The 17,227-nt window shown below is 37.5% G+C and overlaps 1 protein-coding gene and 1 long non-coding RNA gene across 11 annotated transcripts in view; one reads left to right on the forward strand and one right to left on the reverse strand.

The window, feature by feature from the left end:
- PTPRD (protein tyrosine phosphatase receptor type D) overlaps nt 1–17,227 on the forward strand; it is a 1,010,945-nt gene that overhangs the window by 326,494 nt on the left and 667,224 nt on the right. The window lies entirely within an intron of this gene.
- LOC120407469 overlaps nt 1–17,227 on the reverse strand; it is a 155,052-nt gene that overhangs the window by 46,180 nt on the left and 91,645 nt on the right. For 2 of the 9 annotated variants that reach the window (XR_005600002.1, XR_005600001.1), the window contains one exon: nt 6,078–6,234. The exons of the other annotated variants lie outside the window; for them this stretch is intronic. This is a non-coding gene — a long non-coding RNA (uncharacterized LOC120407469). Of the gene's footprint in view, nt 1–6,077; nt 6,235–17,227 lie in introns of those variants that run through there. 9 annotated transcript variants of the gene reach the window in all.

Raw genomic sequence — 17,227 nt, forward strand, 5'->3', positions numbered from 1 at the left:
AAATCTCACAAGAAAGCCTGTTCTTATGAGATTTCCAGACCAAAATGATTTAGGTGGTTTTGGATAATCATTCTATGTTTTCTCCTTTTTATAGTTTAAATGGAATATTTTAAATGAACTGCAAATACAGCACTTAGATACTCCTTCAGTATTTGCACTCCAGAGTTAGTTCTGTAAATACAAGGAGTTCTCAATGATGGGAAAGAGTAATATAGAGCAACCCCCAATCTCTACAGTTCCCGTTAGTTAAAACTCATTAATTGAATATCCAGGGTTGCCCTGGCTGAAGCCCCATGCCTATGGAGTGCCTAAGTTGTGCAGGCATAGAAGTTCAGTCCTGTAGAGTTCTTAAGTTCTGCAGGTCTGAAGCTAAATTATCCTACAGTGTTTAGTTTTGGTCTCTTAGATCTTAGAAGGTGTGCATGGCTGGAGTTCCTAATTATCCAACGCCTTGATTTTATGAAAGTTTTGTGTCTCCTGGCATGTTCAGAAAATCTGTTTTCTGATCTATTATGTTGGAAAGGTATAGAACCATGAGGAAACGATATATCAGAGCAATCTGTTCTGCCTTTTTACAATAGCATATGAAAGCATTTCTCTGGAGCTGCCAAACCAGCCAATCTGCTCCATTTTGATCATAGCTAATCTGATTAAGCTTTGTTATATTTGTGTTTGCTGAAAGGCTCAAGAGAGTAGGTTAATTTTTTTTATACATCAGTGAAGGGTTATACAATCTTCAAAACACGGCTCAGACCTTACTGTAAGTATTAAGAATGCTCCTAGTGTTTTAATATCAAAGAATCTTAACAAAATGTCCCATTTATGACCACTGTTCTTCTATTGAAGCTTTTTCCCCCTTTTAAATAAATATACTAATACAATTCTATGATTTTAAATGGGTATGTAATAGTGCAGTGTACCCACTGTACATATGTAATGTCCTTATCAAAATGAGCCATCCTCCTGCTGCTCCCTGCCTGTTTCATCTCTTTTTTGTTAAAACTAGCATCATAATGATAGTTTCATGTTAGATGATGATTGTAACATGTGCCTATCCAAAGGCTATACTACTTATTAATACAGAGCATAAGAACACCAGGGTTAGTGATACTGATAAAAATTTACTTTGGGGTGGGATAAATCATTCTGTACAGCCAATGCAGTGCTCATGCTTTGAGTCCTTTTGGATAATAAATATCATTTATATAGTGCCTTTTATCCTGAAAGAATTGCCAAGTGATCTATATTAAAAACATTGCCTCTAGGGTGAAACACAACTGCCTAATAGCACAGTGTTAGATTTTTGGTGAAGAAAGCTAAAAACACTATATTTAATTGAAAGTACAGGATGAATCTAAGAAAGCCAAATTTAGTTAGTTAAATTGGAATTTGGCCGGAACACCAGGTTTAACTCCCCTATTTGTGTGAAAAGTGCCATGTGGTTTTTAATGACATCCAGTAAGTAGTCAGTAGCTTGCATTTTCACATCTCATCTGAAAGATGTTCTAATACCACAGTGACCTCTAGCACTGTGCTAGAACATTCATCAGTCCTGACTTAGCGGGCAGAATGCCATGACTGAATAATCAACTTCACTTCCTTCCATAACCTGGGTTTATCCTGGAGATTTATTGTCCATATACTGGCCAGGCCTGACCTTGCTTTGCTTGTGAGCTATGATGGAGTAGAACTGTGGTAGAGAACAAAACTGAAAAGGGATAACACTCAATACTTAGGTTTTTTTTTTTTTAATTTCTTCAAAAGATGGGGCCATTTTGGAAATTAGTGATTTTTTTTTAACCCATTGCCATCATCAGGAAACATCTTGATTATCAAGAGAGCATTTTCCTAGGATCCCCAGAGGTAGACAGCTTTCCATAAACAGCAAACTATGATCTTTAATAACTCAGACAGTGCTCTTTTTTAAACAGTCCTGCTGAGTAACCATCTGCATTCTCTGAACTGTCTTTCTGCTGGCCAAGACAAATTAGCAAGCTATACATCATCAAAACATATAGTAGATAATCAGAGCACCCATAATCAGAAGGATGATATTCTTTTTCTGATGCCTTAGCATGACACTTCAGTCTGCCACAGCTCTGAAGCTGATTCACTATTCAGACCTCAGATATTAAAGAAATGAAAAACTGCTGAATCTGCAGAAAGTGATACATTAGGAAATTGGCCAAAAGGCTGTATACATTTTCTAAAATGTTGTAAATATCTCCAGTGGAAAAGGTGACACATGATGGAGAACATGGGTTTTATAGAACTAGCACTGTAATGTCCAGGCGTGTGATTAAAGCTACAGGCATTTAATGTTATACTAGCTAATCTGAACCTTAGAAAATAAACATACAAAAAGTTTTTGTGGATGTATACATTTGCAAAGTTCTAACAATCTTAGCTTTGCAGCTCTTTCAGGTCCACGGAAAAAATCGCAGAGTGATTTTTTCCCCTCTTCCCCCCCGCCACCCCCTTTTCCTCCCCCCTCCTCCATTTCATATAAGCACTGAATTTCAGCTTATTCATTCGTGGTACAAAAGCATTTTCTGCTTTATAAAATTTGTTTTATGTCTTTGCTTTCATCTAAACAACAGTTGAGGAAAATACTGTTTTTATGTCTCAGAAGCCCAGGAAAAAAACCGTAATGAAGGAGAATGTTCAGCTGACTTTGAAGGCTTGATTTTTTTCACACATTAGATCACAGCAAGATTCGCTGTAATTTTTTCTCAACATAGAGAATAACATGCTGCTCCCATTAAGGTATGGTCAATTCCAAAGGCTTGCTTGGGAGCATTGTTCTGTAGTAAAGAGGACCTGTATTTCAGGCTAACTTGGGGCTAGCAGGTGCTGAGAATGAAATTAAGATGATGCGCTCACCTTCCAGGAAGCAATTGTACACTTCTGTGTGTCCAGAAGTGTGGCGTAGTTCATAGCTTAAGGTAGAGCTTCATCTTTGAAGGAACCTACTGGCTATTTTGCTAGCATGGCTTTTTGCAGGGCCAGATTTAGGGACTGGTGACCCAGAAGGCTGCCTGGGGTTCCAGACTTCGGGGAGCACTGAACTCAGGGTGCTGTTCTTATTGTTAGTGATGAAAAGGAAAGTAGAATGTTTGAAGTAAAATGTTTGAGGTATTCCATATGTGGATTCATTTTTCACTAACTTCCTAGAATATTCAGGAACATTGTAGAATCTCGTGGAACCTTCCAGACTTTCTGAGAACTACATTTTCCTAGAATCTCCTAGAATGTTGTCTGCCATGCCCTCATGGGTATATAAGTGGCAAGGCATCACCAGTCAGTCAGATATAAGAACAAACTGAAGTTTAACAGATGCCGGGGGGGAGGCACCAAAGAACTCCTTGACTGGGGTGCCATTTGGTCTAGGGCTTTTTGTATTATCACAGCTGTGTGAGTCTAATGGGTAGAAAATGTGAAGGAGGCAAAAGACAACTCAGACTGGAGCTGAGAGAGAACCTCAGAGCACACTCTAGAACTCATGAATATAAGTTAATATGATTTATTATGAAGTTTCCATGCTGAAGCTGTGAGTTGAAGACTCCTTTCCCATTGGCCCTTCATGTAAACAGAGCAAGGAAGGGCATATGATGCACATCATCCTGCAAATTGCATTTATTTTTAGACTGTGAAGGAGCTGTGATTTTCCAAAGTGTGTTCTCTCTCTGATGGACTGGAAAAAAAATCCACATTCATCAACAGCCAAATGACTTCTATAATAAAACTGCTTTCTTTTACCATATAAAAATAATCAGCAAGGCTATGGATTTGATTAGATGAGCTCAGACACTTTTAGACTCTCATTGGGCTTAGCAAAGCTTCAGCAAGGGACAAGATTGACCTTTGCTGAAGTCCATCACAGGGATGACTTCCCTATAAAGAGAGAGCTTTGCATGGTTATGGAACCCTGTGACACACAACACCCGGCAGACAGGAAATTGAAAGGCTTTCGTTTCCAAGGGGGCTATGTCTCTATACTGTTTTCCTCTCTCATGTCTGCAGAATGCTGAGTTAAAGAAAGGCCCATTTTATTTACAAATACAACTTTGTAACACTTAGCTGCTTCCAAATCTGATTCTTTTAGTAAAAAGCCTTCAATTTTAACTTTAAAAAGTATTTTTTTCTCAAAAATAGTTCCCAGAAGAAAGTCCTGTTGCTCAAAATGGTCAGTTCATGCAAGGATATTTTTTTAATTAATTTCATTTTTAATAAACACATCCAAGTAAAAATGTCAGCATCAGACAATATCAATTCCCATTACTCACTCTGTAGGGTCAATGCTAGATTTTGTGTCCACTAGTCAGATAACACTAACATTTCCTTTCTTATGTGCAGTGATTGAATCTAGGGTGTCTGCACTAACTGTGAAATCTAGACTTACCTGAAATATTTTCTGTGAATATATTTACAAACTGTGCAATGGGGAGACAAGAGAAGCCATCTTAAAACTATGATATTTGTCTGTGCGTGGAGAGACAAAAATCCTTTAGGAACAGCCTAGGTAACAACAGAAGTGCTAACAAAGCATTAAAATAAAAAAATCCCCACTGTATGTGCTCTCCAGAGCAAATGTTCATTAAATTATGGAGCTAAATTGCCAGGTTATGCTACAAGACTAAAGGGTGAACTTTGCCCTTTGGAGATGCATGTGGTATTGTGATTGAAGCTAATAATGTATGCAGTGTAGTTTTAGCCATGTCGGTCCCAGGATATTAGAGAGACATGCTAACAGTGAGAGTTAAAAATAAGCAGAAGGTGCCATACATCCGGTAATAGTGGGAGAACAGGAAGAGCACCCCATGGTCAACCCACCAGCATGTCACTTTCCCCAAACAATACCCAGTGCACCTTCTCTGGGGTAGGAGATCAGAATGAAACTTTCTCTCACTCTGCCCCCTCCCCATGAAAAGTATTTGGTGATGGGGATCCTCTCAGATGTTCCAGGACCAGAGATGCCCTTCCATGGGTTTTGCTGGAGGAGCGCAGTCATGCCACAGCGGGGAATACAAGTAAAGCTCTCTTGGCTCCCAGGCCTGTGCTCAATCCATTGGATAGGTGGCTTTTGGAAGACCCCATTAATTGCACATGCTTTCAGTTTTTACAAAATTCACACGTGGCTTTTAGATCTTTCACAAATATGCAGACTGTGAAAAATATGCTGCGTGAAATTTGAGTGACAATTTTCCCAATTTGGTAATATCTTGCAGAAATGTAATAGATTCAAACAAATCAATTTCACTAAAACATCCACTAGTGATAACTGTTTCAGCCATCTCTAGCTCATTTTTCACCTCTTCATTTTTGAAGTTACAGTTGCCTTAGGTAAATGAAAGCCAGACTGATTTATTGCCAGCTATCACTTTAAAAGTAGTTCATAAAGTACTGCATGCTAAGGTATTTTTAGCCCTCATCTCCACAATAAAGAGACATGAAAACCAAACAATTCTCCAAGTTGATATGACTAACTGGACTTTTCTCATGAAATACATAGGAACTCTGAACAGATGAATTTATTGTACTGCTGAATTGTCTTGGCCTGGAAGGATCAATGCAGTGAGAGAGGCTCTGATTCATCTAAGCACAAGCTTCTGTTTAAAGTTAGGCATGTGCTTAAGTGCTTTGCTGAATGAAGGCTGAAGTCTTTGCTTGTTGCATTCTCAGGTAAAATGCTCCTGGAATACAGGCATGTAAAAATGACAGAGAGTGGGTGTATGGGTTCCTAGTCATTCTGCCAGTAGGTGCTGGTATAGGGGCCATTGCTAGAATAAAGTGAGAATGGCTGGGGATTCCCTATGAGAGCTAGTCAGAAATTCTCCAGCAGAACAGTTTTCCATCAGAGAATGCAGATTCATTGATAGTGAAACATTTTCCAGACATGATTCAATTTTTAGAAAGATCCAACAGAACCGAGGCAAGTTCCAATGGAAACCTGTCTGGTTTCCTACATTCATAAGTACAAATTGCCACAGTTTCTAGGCACCAGTACAAGAATTAGTGGATTATAGAAAAGTCCCCAAAGGACCCCTTAATCTTCTCAGAAGGATACTATTGCTCTGTTAAAAAAAATTGTATGCGCACATGTAAAATCTTCCTCTTCCTGGCTGTCTTCAGTCTCGTTGCTGTGAGAAGGCCAGCTTAGTTTTGTTTACGTCCTTTCAGTTTGAGAGAGAGGAGGATTTTACCACTAAGAAATCTTTCTTGGTACCATGTACCCTAAAAACCAGAGAAATCAAACTTTTAGCCATTTTCTTCTAATACTTCTCATTATTATTTATCATTTAGCAACCAAGTTTAAACTGTAAAAGAGCAGGAATGCTGTGTAGAATTGAGTAGGAACTAGGAAAATTTTTAAGACTTCAAAAATGTTCCTTGTCCTGAATCAGGACAAAAAATAAAAAATTTTCATGAACTGATCATCTGATTTTGATGATACATTTCATTTTGATTTCAACCTTTTTTTTTAACTTTTTTTTTACTAGCTTAAATTTCAAAACAAAAAAATCATTTAAAACCCCCCCAAAAGGATATTTTTGTTTCAAAAATGTCAAAACAGGATGCTTCAACCATTTCAAATGTTTCCCTTTTTTAAATGAGAAATTCTTCATAACTGAATCTTTCCTATATACAGTTTTAGTTTCAACAAATGGGCATTTTCTGACCCCCCCTCCCAAAAAAAAATTATCAAAAATTCCCCAAAAGCTCTAATACTGAGCTCAGTTAGAGGTTCTCAAAAAAGTCAGCTTGGGACTACGACTAAAACTCACATGATTGATGACTCTCTTTAGAATCTGATACATTTATTTCAATATGTGATTCACAAACAGCCCTGGAAACTTAACACTACATTTTTGCTACAAGTGATTTGTTGCCCTGCATGGTCTATCATTCCATCAAATAATACAAAGTTCCTGTATCTCTTTAAAAAATAGCTCTTCCTTTCTAGAGGATTGATGGAACCTTAAGGCTCTGAGTCTAGATTATGGTTTATGATGTGCTTCTATCTGTATGTAATTAGTTTTTGAGCGTGGCATGTGTTTGGTTTTGTATGTTTTTCTCAATGTGTGATGTATGCTTTTCTGAACAGAAAGGCTTGGATTATGTACTCAGAATAGATTGATTTCCATTTACTGTCAAATTTCCTATTTAAGAATTTTTCTTTTTCTGGTGTGTATGCGCATACGTGTGTATTTCCTGAACTTAGAAAGCATAATACAAAGGCAGCAAATAGATTGAACACATTGGGAAGAATGGTTAAAGTAAGTGGCTCAAAGGGTTGTAATTTTGAAATAACACAAAAGGTGATCCATTAGTTAGAGGACCTAGCAGAGTTGGCTGGAAACTCTGTCATATATAAGAGGTGAGAAATGGTAGTTATCATAATGAGTCTGTTGCTTTAGCTTAAGCCAGTACCTCTAGCATTGTTTTTCTCAGTGTAACAGAAAGCTGTCATGCAAACTATTAAGTGTTCACTGCTAGCCAATAACATGTTTTTTAACAACAGTGGATGATATTTGGCTCTACGGCAACAGCAGTTCATTTTAAAAGAGCTTTCAGAGAGCAATCAGTTGTAATTTCTGGAATATCATTTGCTGTGTGCTGTACATTTTCTGCATTATTAAAATATATGTGCAATATTAGCTCCCTTCAAGTTATTGCCCACCAATTTTGTTGACAAAAAATGCATGATGGACTTCAGATGTAGCTTTAAAGTGATAGATTTCACTAGCAGTACAGTTACAACCACAGGATGATATGAATAATTTTAAGATGTGATGAAATGGTTTTCTTATGTTGCTTAATGACAATACTGCTTATGCAGTGTGCCAAATTACCATTAAGGGATATTTTAAATCACGTCAATAAATCTTAAAATGATTTTTAGATATCACTTACTGCCTTCCAGTTGACATAACAAATGAACCATTTCAGATTTCATTGAAAGCTATTTAGTACATGTCAGCAGACTATTTTGGAATAGTTTCAAAATGTGACAAATTGTAGTAAATCATTCTGAGGTACCCTAGCACCATTCCTACCATTATAAAGTATTATGTGGTGCTTTGTAAATCATTGTAGAGTGCATATCAACTCATGTTTTTGTCACATACCAGAAGTGACAGAAATACAAATCTGTCATGGTGAAAAAGTCCCTTTTCCATCATCTCACTTTATTTAACAGTTTCTAATGTTGACATTTTATGGGGCTGTAATGAGGAGTGGAGAAACTTAGCTATAGTGCCAAGCTATTGCTGTCATAATGGAAGAATTGACCTTAGAAGGTAGAGTACAGGCTAGCTTCGTACACAGAACATCTGCTAATTGGAGGAAAACACTCATAAACTTTATAACTAACAAAAACCTTCACATAGCATTTGGTAGGGCACTGAATGGAATACACAAACTACTCCATCTTGTTTGTATTCCAGCCAGGTCACGATATCTGTATTGTATTCCAGCCAGGTCACAATACACAGTAGTAGATGGGAAAGATTATTTAAACAGCTTCCCACTGTAATCAAAACTCAACTGCAAGTTTCATAATGTTGTGAACTATAGGCGCTTATGATGATGTTACTCTTCAAAGGATCACTAGTCCAAAGCACTCCTTTGGGAATGGAGTTATTGTTAACTAAAAGCAATTAAATTTTAATTAACTAATGTTTCCCAAGAACCAAGTGTATTGGAAAGCTTTGTAAAATAAACTGAAATATCACTGATAGAGATGCGTTGTAAAAGCTATGTGGTAATGTCTTGTGATTATTAATTACTCCATTATGAACTATTCACTCAAAAAAAATGGTGATTAACACCCAAATTGCCACAAATGAGATACAGCAATAACACCCATTGTAAAAACACACCCCTTTCTTTATGTCCAACTTTTATTTTTAAAAAAATCTGCTAAAATTAGATATTCACATTAATCGTTTAGACAATGCAATATACCATGTACTGGATCCAAAGCTCGCTGAAGTCAATCGGAATCTTTTCATTTATGTCAGTGGACTTTGGATCAGGCTCTGTTGTATCAGTGTAAATTTTTCTCTTTGGAACAGTTGCAACTGTATTCAGTTATTTATTAATAATAATAATAACAATAGCAATAAATAACTAAAGAATCTCATATGTCTGAATATAATGTCCATAAATAGAAATGGAACAATAGAACTTTGGAAAGGTTACTTTATTTGATATCATCTGGAGAAAGAAGATTAGAGAGGAGAGGGTGCATTTAATCCTGAAGATAAAGATGGGACTAAAACCTTGACCCAGGTATAGTGCCAACTGATGCTATACAAGCCTCCCTGTACAGCTCTTGTAGTATATTTCATTCCTGACCTGTAAGCCTTTGCTTTTCCAGTCTTAAGACTCCTGAGCAGAGATTACCAGTCATGCAGAAATATATAGTGGTTTTGTGATGTAGACAAATGTTCAGTGAAGATTAAATTGAGAACCAAACTCACTGTACTTGTGACCTAATCCAAATATGAACTCAAGTCGCCAGAGGAGAAAGGCATTGAACCACTGTGCCATCTAGCACCTTAAATTGAATGTTTGGTTTTTAATACGTCTCCCTATTCTGCTTACTGTTAGGTCACTAATAGCAGAGACATCATGTCTCTCAGGCCTCTTTTATCAGTAAGTATTGGGGTGCCCAAAGGAACATGGAAAAGGAAAAAGGCTCACAATTTTTCTTCAGTACCCAGGAGCACCAGTGGAACATCCAAGAATGTCAGGAGAGCTTCCAAGACTACTTTACTATCTTGCTAACCTAAATAAATTGTGCATTTCCAGACACATGCAACTTAGGGAAAGAGTAATATATATTGAATTTCAGCCTCCATCAATAGTGTTTTGTTAGACCAGAAGAGTAATATGTTGCTTCCTACATGATACATTATCTCCTTTCCTACAGAGATTATCTGTACCGTGAAAAACTACCTTCTACAAGAGGAGGGTGACCCTCAGAGCAATGGTTACTTTTAAGTTTTTCTCTTCCAGCATGGTGGGGGAGGGAGATGAAAAGTGATCTCAGAATAAAAGATCTTGTAAATCACAGTAAAGGAATGGCAGGAATAGACAAATCATTGTAAGGAAGGTATTTCTGTTATTCCCGTACAGATGTTCAGTACTGAAAAGGCTGTGGTAGCAAAACAATTTCGTTAAGTATTGGTTTCAATGTAATGAAAGCCAGTGTGCAGTTTTTTAAAATATATTTATTTTAAAAAATCCCAAAGAAATATTCAGTTTCTGTTTCATATTTTACAGTCACCAGCTGCATGTTTGTTATATCAAGTGATTCATTCTTCAGTGCGTTAAGCTACGGTGTTCTCTTAGGGAAATCACAGTGATTAGTTGGAATACCTTATGAAAGACAAATATTTACTAAATAATCATTAGCTTTATGGATTCAATTTCCGCTGGGGGGTGGTGGTGGTGATAGGAGTCGGCAGTCCCTCAGAGTTCAAGGATGATTGTCTTCCATAAAATAGTAGACAGTTATCGCTGGTGGCTAATGAGAGCAATCCGGGATACACAGATCTTGTCACAACTGGAACAGATATTTCCCAATGGAAGGGGCAGATCTGGATTGTTGAGTCAGGCTGTGGCTCATTCTTTCCTCCTTTCCCATTTCTCTGTTTCCTATTGTCTCTGTTGGGTCTTGAAATACTGGGATCCTTGCTACAAGGTCCTTTTCCATTTTGGTTGATTGAAGGCTTGGGTTTCCCATGAGTTTTATGTCAATATTGCACTTCTTCATGTTGGCTTTGAGGGTGTATTTGAAACACTTTTTACCTACCCCTCATCCATTGGCCATGGCTCACTTGTAAGAGCATGTCCTGCTTCAGGAGTTGATTTCCTGGCATTTGAAGAAAATGACCAGCCTAAGGGAGTTGGCGGTGGATGATCATAGCTTCAATGTTGGAGGTTTTGGCTTGGGGTTTTTGCGAGGTCTAGGGCAATGGTTCTCAATCAGGGGTACATGTACCCCTGGAGATATGCAGAGGTCTTCCAGGTGGTATATCAATTCATCTAGATCTTTGTCTAGTTTTACAACAGGCTATGTAAAAAGCACTAGCAAAGTCAGTACAAACAAAAATTTCATACATACAATTACTTTTTTTATACTGCTCTATATACTATGCACTGAAATGTAAGTACAATATTTATGTTCCAATTGATTTGTTTTATAACTATATGGTAAAAATGAGAAAGTAAGCAATTTTTCAGTAATAGTGTTGCTGTGTCACTTTTATATTTTTATGCCTGGTTTTTAAGTGAGGTGTAACTTGTGGGTACGCAAGACAAATCAGACTCCAGGAAAGGGCACAGTAGTCTGCAAAGTTGAGATCCACTGGTCTTGGGGAAAAAAAACAATCAGAAACTCAGATTTTTTTTGTGGGAGAAATCCGGGAAGCAGAAAGCTGAAAGAGACTTAGGGGTGATAGTGAAGAGCACAGTAATCATGAGTTTGCAATGCAATATGAGAGCAAAAGAGGTAAAATGTTGGGTTGCAGATGCAAATACATCAATTCACGGAGCAGAGAGGTAATAGTTATTCTTTATAGGACCATGGTTTGACTACACCTAGAATATTGTGCTCCTTTCTGGCACCAGATGAAAAAGCATTACAAATTATCAAGAGCTGGAGGGATTGACTTGTAAGGCATGATTTAAAGAGCTAAATGTGTATAGCTTGCTTAAGTGATGACTAATGTTAGGAGGACATACTAGCAATCTAAAAATATTTGTAAATAGGATGGAAAGGAGTTATTTACTGTGACATATATGACTATACCTAGGAGCAATGGGATGAAATTAAGGAAGTGAAAATTTAGGCAAAATTATAGGAAAGATCTTTCTGACAGTTACATGTATTAGCCTGCGGAAAAATCTTCCAACTGAAATGGTGGAAGCCTCATGGCTTGGGCTATTTAAAAATAGGCTGGACAAAAACCTAAGAAATATACAGTGCAAAACTTTTCATTAAAAGGGAGAAAATCTAATAAGCATTTCTATCTATAATTTCAACGATCTTTCTCTCTCAGATAATAGTTCCTGCAAGTGTATATGGGAATCCTGGGATCTCTTGGGAAAGAAGGCATTCAAAGCAGATATCCAGATTTGGATCATATTTGGAAGTCCATATCGATTGAATATTTACAGCATTACCAATTCATGATTTTATCACAACCCTCATGATATCTGGGGTTTCTCTTATGGTCCTAGATCCTGGAGTCATGTGATTATGTGAAGACTCTCAGCTTTCACTTAAAGTTTACAGTGGTAGCCCTCTTACTTATGGAGAGAAGTTTGAAAACGTGAATCTTGATGGTTTTTTAAAATTTCATAATTGTAAACAAATCTCTCAATTTTGGGGGGACTGACTCATTATTTTTCAATGCTTGGAACTGGCAATATTAATATGAGAATCTCTGAATCCAAACATAACCCTATTTACCCACTCCAATTAAAGATAATCATATTTATCATATTACTCTACCTCAGACCCATCCCAAACAAGAGGAAAAAGAGAGTATACATCAGTACCTCTTACACGACTAAAGTCACGCCTTCTGGTTTCACACAGCAGGAGCTTTCTATTATATCCAAAATCTTGTCTAGGAATCCCATGTCATTATTCTATTTTGTTTGCTTATGTTCAACATGAAGGGGTTTGTTTGTTTGTTTGTTTGTCTTGTAGAAGGATGTCTAGTGCAGAAGGTAATATACATTGGAATATGCGCTGTTAATCTGGTGGGATGTTTGCTGAGCCTTCTAGACAGGATGAATGCAGGCACTGTCACTGTGAGACTTTCACTGAAAATGTAAAATCTTTGCCTGTTAGAATATTTGTTTAGCTAAAGAAAGTTTACACAGCTTGTGGAAAATTATTTTGTAGGAAATTAAATCTCTGTTGTTCTTTTGTCTTGTCAGCTCTGCCTACCAGCTTTTGACCTTCCCTTTAGAACCCATAAATTGCACGGGAAATTCCAGAAAGTGTCCACCTTAATGAGAGAGTCAAGGTGGGTGAGATAATATCTCTCATTGGACTAACTTCTTGAAGTTACACAACTTTATAGAAGTTGGCCCAATGAAAGATATAACCTCACCTACTTTCTCTCTCTAATATCATGGGACCAACATGGCTACAGCAACACTGCATCCACCTTAATTAGATCTTTATATTATAGATGGGCCTGAGTAATAAATCTGGATCCAAACACTCTCCAAACTGTATGAAAGTTCAGATGCAAGTTTTATGGCTTAAGTCCATCTTTATTTTGTACTGAATTAATTATAAGTGGAGCTGTTAGTTTGGTTTATAGTTACGATCATCTAATATTTTCCATTGTAAACCCCTATTTTAAGTTACTTATTAACTTTGTTACATTTTAACTATTCACTCTGGAATTTTCTGTGCTTGCTTTCTGCCTCAAGCTGAATTTTTTGAAAAGTTTTAACAAAAATGGTTTTACCATTCCCAAGAATGAGGCTAAAGGAAAAAGGTAGTTTTGCCATTTTTTTAAAGTTCAACCAGTTATTTAAAGAGCTGTGGCACCTCTAAAGTTTGGAGCAGGAACCTGAAATTTGGCAGGACAGATGTTGGGTCATATAAGGGCTTTCTGCTGTCCCTATGAATGTTCACTGGGAAATCTTCAGAAAAACTCCCTTTGCACATGCTCAATAGAGCTTTACAAGTTTGCTGCTAAAATTGCTGAACGTTCCATCTGCACTGAGTATGCTACAGTGACAGAGCACCCTACATGCCAAGTGCACAAAGGATGCTCTCAAACCCTGCTGAGTCTCCTACAAGGTAGCCACAGAGCTTGTATAGAGCTTGTACCGGGGGCGCTGTTCCTTCTTCTTTAACCCAGAGGAAGTTGTGCTGGTCTGGGAGTCAAGAGATGACCATGTGTTCTAGTCTAAACTCTTATATTGATTAGTGTTAATAATTCTGTGCACTTCTCATCCTTATTCTTGAACAAGACATCATATCCCTAACCTTAGGAAACAGTCAAATATCATTCACCTCATTTTATAGACGGTTTTCACTGAGAGTTTGTACAAGGTTACTTTTGGCACAGCTGGAAATAGGACCCAGGTTTCTGATACAGCAGACCCAAGTCTCACCCACTTAGCCACGCTACCTTTCAGAATATAAGTATCAACTCAATGTTCTTGACTGTGCTGTTTGTAATCAGTAAACCACTCTTTGCTGCAGAGCAGAAATAGGACCCAGGATTCCTGACTCCCACCATTCATCTATCTACCAAATAGCTATGCTAACCCCAGGCAAAGTTTGTGTCTACTGGGTGGTCCACATAGAGGATAACAAATCACTACTACTGCAGGACATTTCTTTAGTTCAAGTTGCAGAGGTGTGTGCAGTGTATTGAAGGCTTCTAGATTCAAACTTTGCTGACAACTCATGTGAGTGGTCATTATAGCTCCATATAATGGGATTACTACTTTTTTTTCAGTTTTCCCTTTCTAAAAAGCCTTAGGAGTTGAATGTATTTTTCTCATTACAATGTTGTTTTAATCAATTTTTTAAAGTGAAACTGAAAGGCAGAGCACTTGCAACAGTGGTGCCACTGTCTCTTTCTGAACCATGAGCACTGACTTCTTGCCACAGTCAATTACTTGCAATACAACACTAGACAAAGAAGAGACGCTGAAAACAGGCCTCCATGCATTAATACACCAATGGATTAATACTCGTGTTTCATGAGCATTCAAGAAAGGAATGTTCTGTTGCTCAACTTTATAGGGGTGGAGGGAAAGAAGTCTGTTTTCCTTCCGTAAGTTTAAAAAAAAAAAAAAAAGTTTTCCCCCATCCAGAGCTGGAAACATTACCCACAGAAATTAATATTCATACAAAAATATTCCCCATGAAACGTGTATTTATATATTGCAGTTCATATTCATGTCTCAGGTTCAATACCAGGGATCATGGGATCTGCCAGAAAATGGTTGCACATTAGCACTGCTCAAATGCCATGAATAGGTGTCCTTTCTAGCTCTTTATAGGTTTTTATATCCTAGTATCATTAGTCACCTAGTGTCCTGCTCCAGCTCCTGACAGTATATTCCTTTCAATAGCAGGAGAAACATCAGCAAGATTAGGATGCATAGATTGTATTAGGGTGAACAAGCATTAAAATGCAGACCAGGCCCATAGGCATCCACTGTAGGAACTCTCCACTTCACTACTCATGGAAGGCTTGTGAAGTAACCTCTCTGCTGGTTTCAGGGGGAGGACAGAATTGTTGCAAAACACTTGAGACCCATGCTGTTTCTTCTGGCCAATGGGTTTTCTGAGGCACCAGGCAGAACAGGACTTCTAAAACTTGTGTTAAGATAATACTAAAGACCTACATTAAGTACCAGATCAAGAAAATATGCAGTTAAAGGTACTGCTCTGTCCTTAATGCACCTGTTTGTGTCTAGGTTCTGCAGCAAAAATGGTTCATGGTCCTCTGTCAGACTCAACAGAATAGTAAGAGAAGAGCACAATATAAAAAGCACCCAGGGGGAATAAACACAGTTCTTGTGTTATCAGTAATCAGATAGATTGGTTATATGTTGCAGGGCTTGTAAGGGCCACTTTTCTTAAAAGGATGTTGTTAGGCATTTTTGGAGCCTTTAATTCTTCTTCTTTTTTTAGTTCACTGTTGCTTGTATTACCCTACTCAGAAGCTTTAAAAATCTGACCCATATTTCCCCCAACACATACACACCTCATCCATACCTACCAATTTTGTACTTTTCCATTTGGCAAGCACTGATCGTTGTTTCTGTGTTTGAGCAAAACTGAAATTGCTTAGCTGTCTGGTGTTTGACAACAATGACCATTTCTACTTACTGGTACATGGAAGGTCTTATTATGCTAAGACGTCTTTGAGCATTAGTTTGATTGACAGTTATAGAATGGTCTATGTGACCCAGAACAAGTCCTTTTGTAATTTTGTTAATCAGCTGCTGCTGTAACAAAGTCATATTATTGCTCTACTATTGTTTTTGGTGGGTCATTTAAAAAAAAAGTTGCTAAGCTTTCTAAAAATGTCTTGATGGTGAAGTATATTTTAAAAAATTGACATTATTACAGCTAGATCTTAAGCCTAGAGAACTACCACTCCCCTTCATTTTACAATAACTTTAACATAGATCAAATTTTATCTGCAAAAACACTTCAAACATTCTGAGCCTTTTTATGTAAATTCTTCTATTGACTTCAACAGATCTACACACATGAATAAGGACTAGTCACTTAAATAAGGGATTGCAGGATCAGTCCTTTAACCTTGGAACTATTAAGTTGCTCCTGAACATACACACATTTTAAATGCTAAGGTAGCTAGAGAAAAGGGGAGGGATATCTCAGTGGTTTGAGCATTGGCTTGCTAAACCCAGCATTGTGAGTTCAATCCTAGAGGGGGCACTTAGGGATCTGGGGCAAAATCAGTACTTGGTCCTGCTAGTGAGGGCAGGGGGCTGGACTCAAACACCTTTCAGTTCTATGTGATAGGTATATCTCTATATCTTTGGGAGGGAGGCAGGGATAGCTTAGTGGTTTGAGCATTGGCCTGCTAAACCAAGGGTTGTCAGTTCAATCCTTGAGGGGGGCATTTAGGGAACTGGGGTAAAAATCTGTCTGGGGATTCATCCTGCTTTGAGCAGGGTGTTGGACTAGATGACCTCCTGAGGTCCCTTCCAACCCTGATATTCTATGATTCTATAAGGCAAGAAACATATTAAAATATCATATTCCTTCCTTGGAAAAAAGAACAATTTTAATTCTGCAATATTGTCTAAAGTATATGAAACAGTGATCCTACATTTTGTTAGGTACAAAGAAAATGAAGTGAAGCATTCAAAATCAAACATTTCAGTAATTAAACTAGAGAATCAGGGATTTATTTCTCTTCTTATATTGTTTATTTTTATTAATACAGTGGGGATTTTATGCCTTACAAAGAAGATCAACTTTCTGTGAGAAATTGAGAAATTCATCCAGTTTTTAAAAGTTTTTAATTGTTTAATGGTGAGTTTGAGTAATAGGATTTTAAATAGATTCAGAATAGTGCATGAGACAAGTATAGTCTTGATTTAGGGTAGGATTTTGAAAAGCACTCAAGACAGACTTAGTTCCTAGGTTATGATTTCCCATCCCAGCAACAATATAGTAGAGGATTTTGAC

Source organism: Mauremys reevesii, linkage group 6 (assembly GCF_016161935.1).
Source record: "Mauremys reevesii isolate NIE-2019 linkage group 6, ASM1616193v1, whole genome shotgun sequence".
NCBI classification, from domain to species: Eukaryota; Metazoa; Chordata; order Testudines; family Geoemydidae; genus Mauremys; species Mauremys reevesii.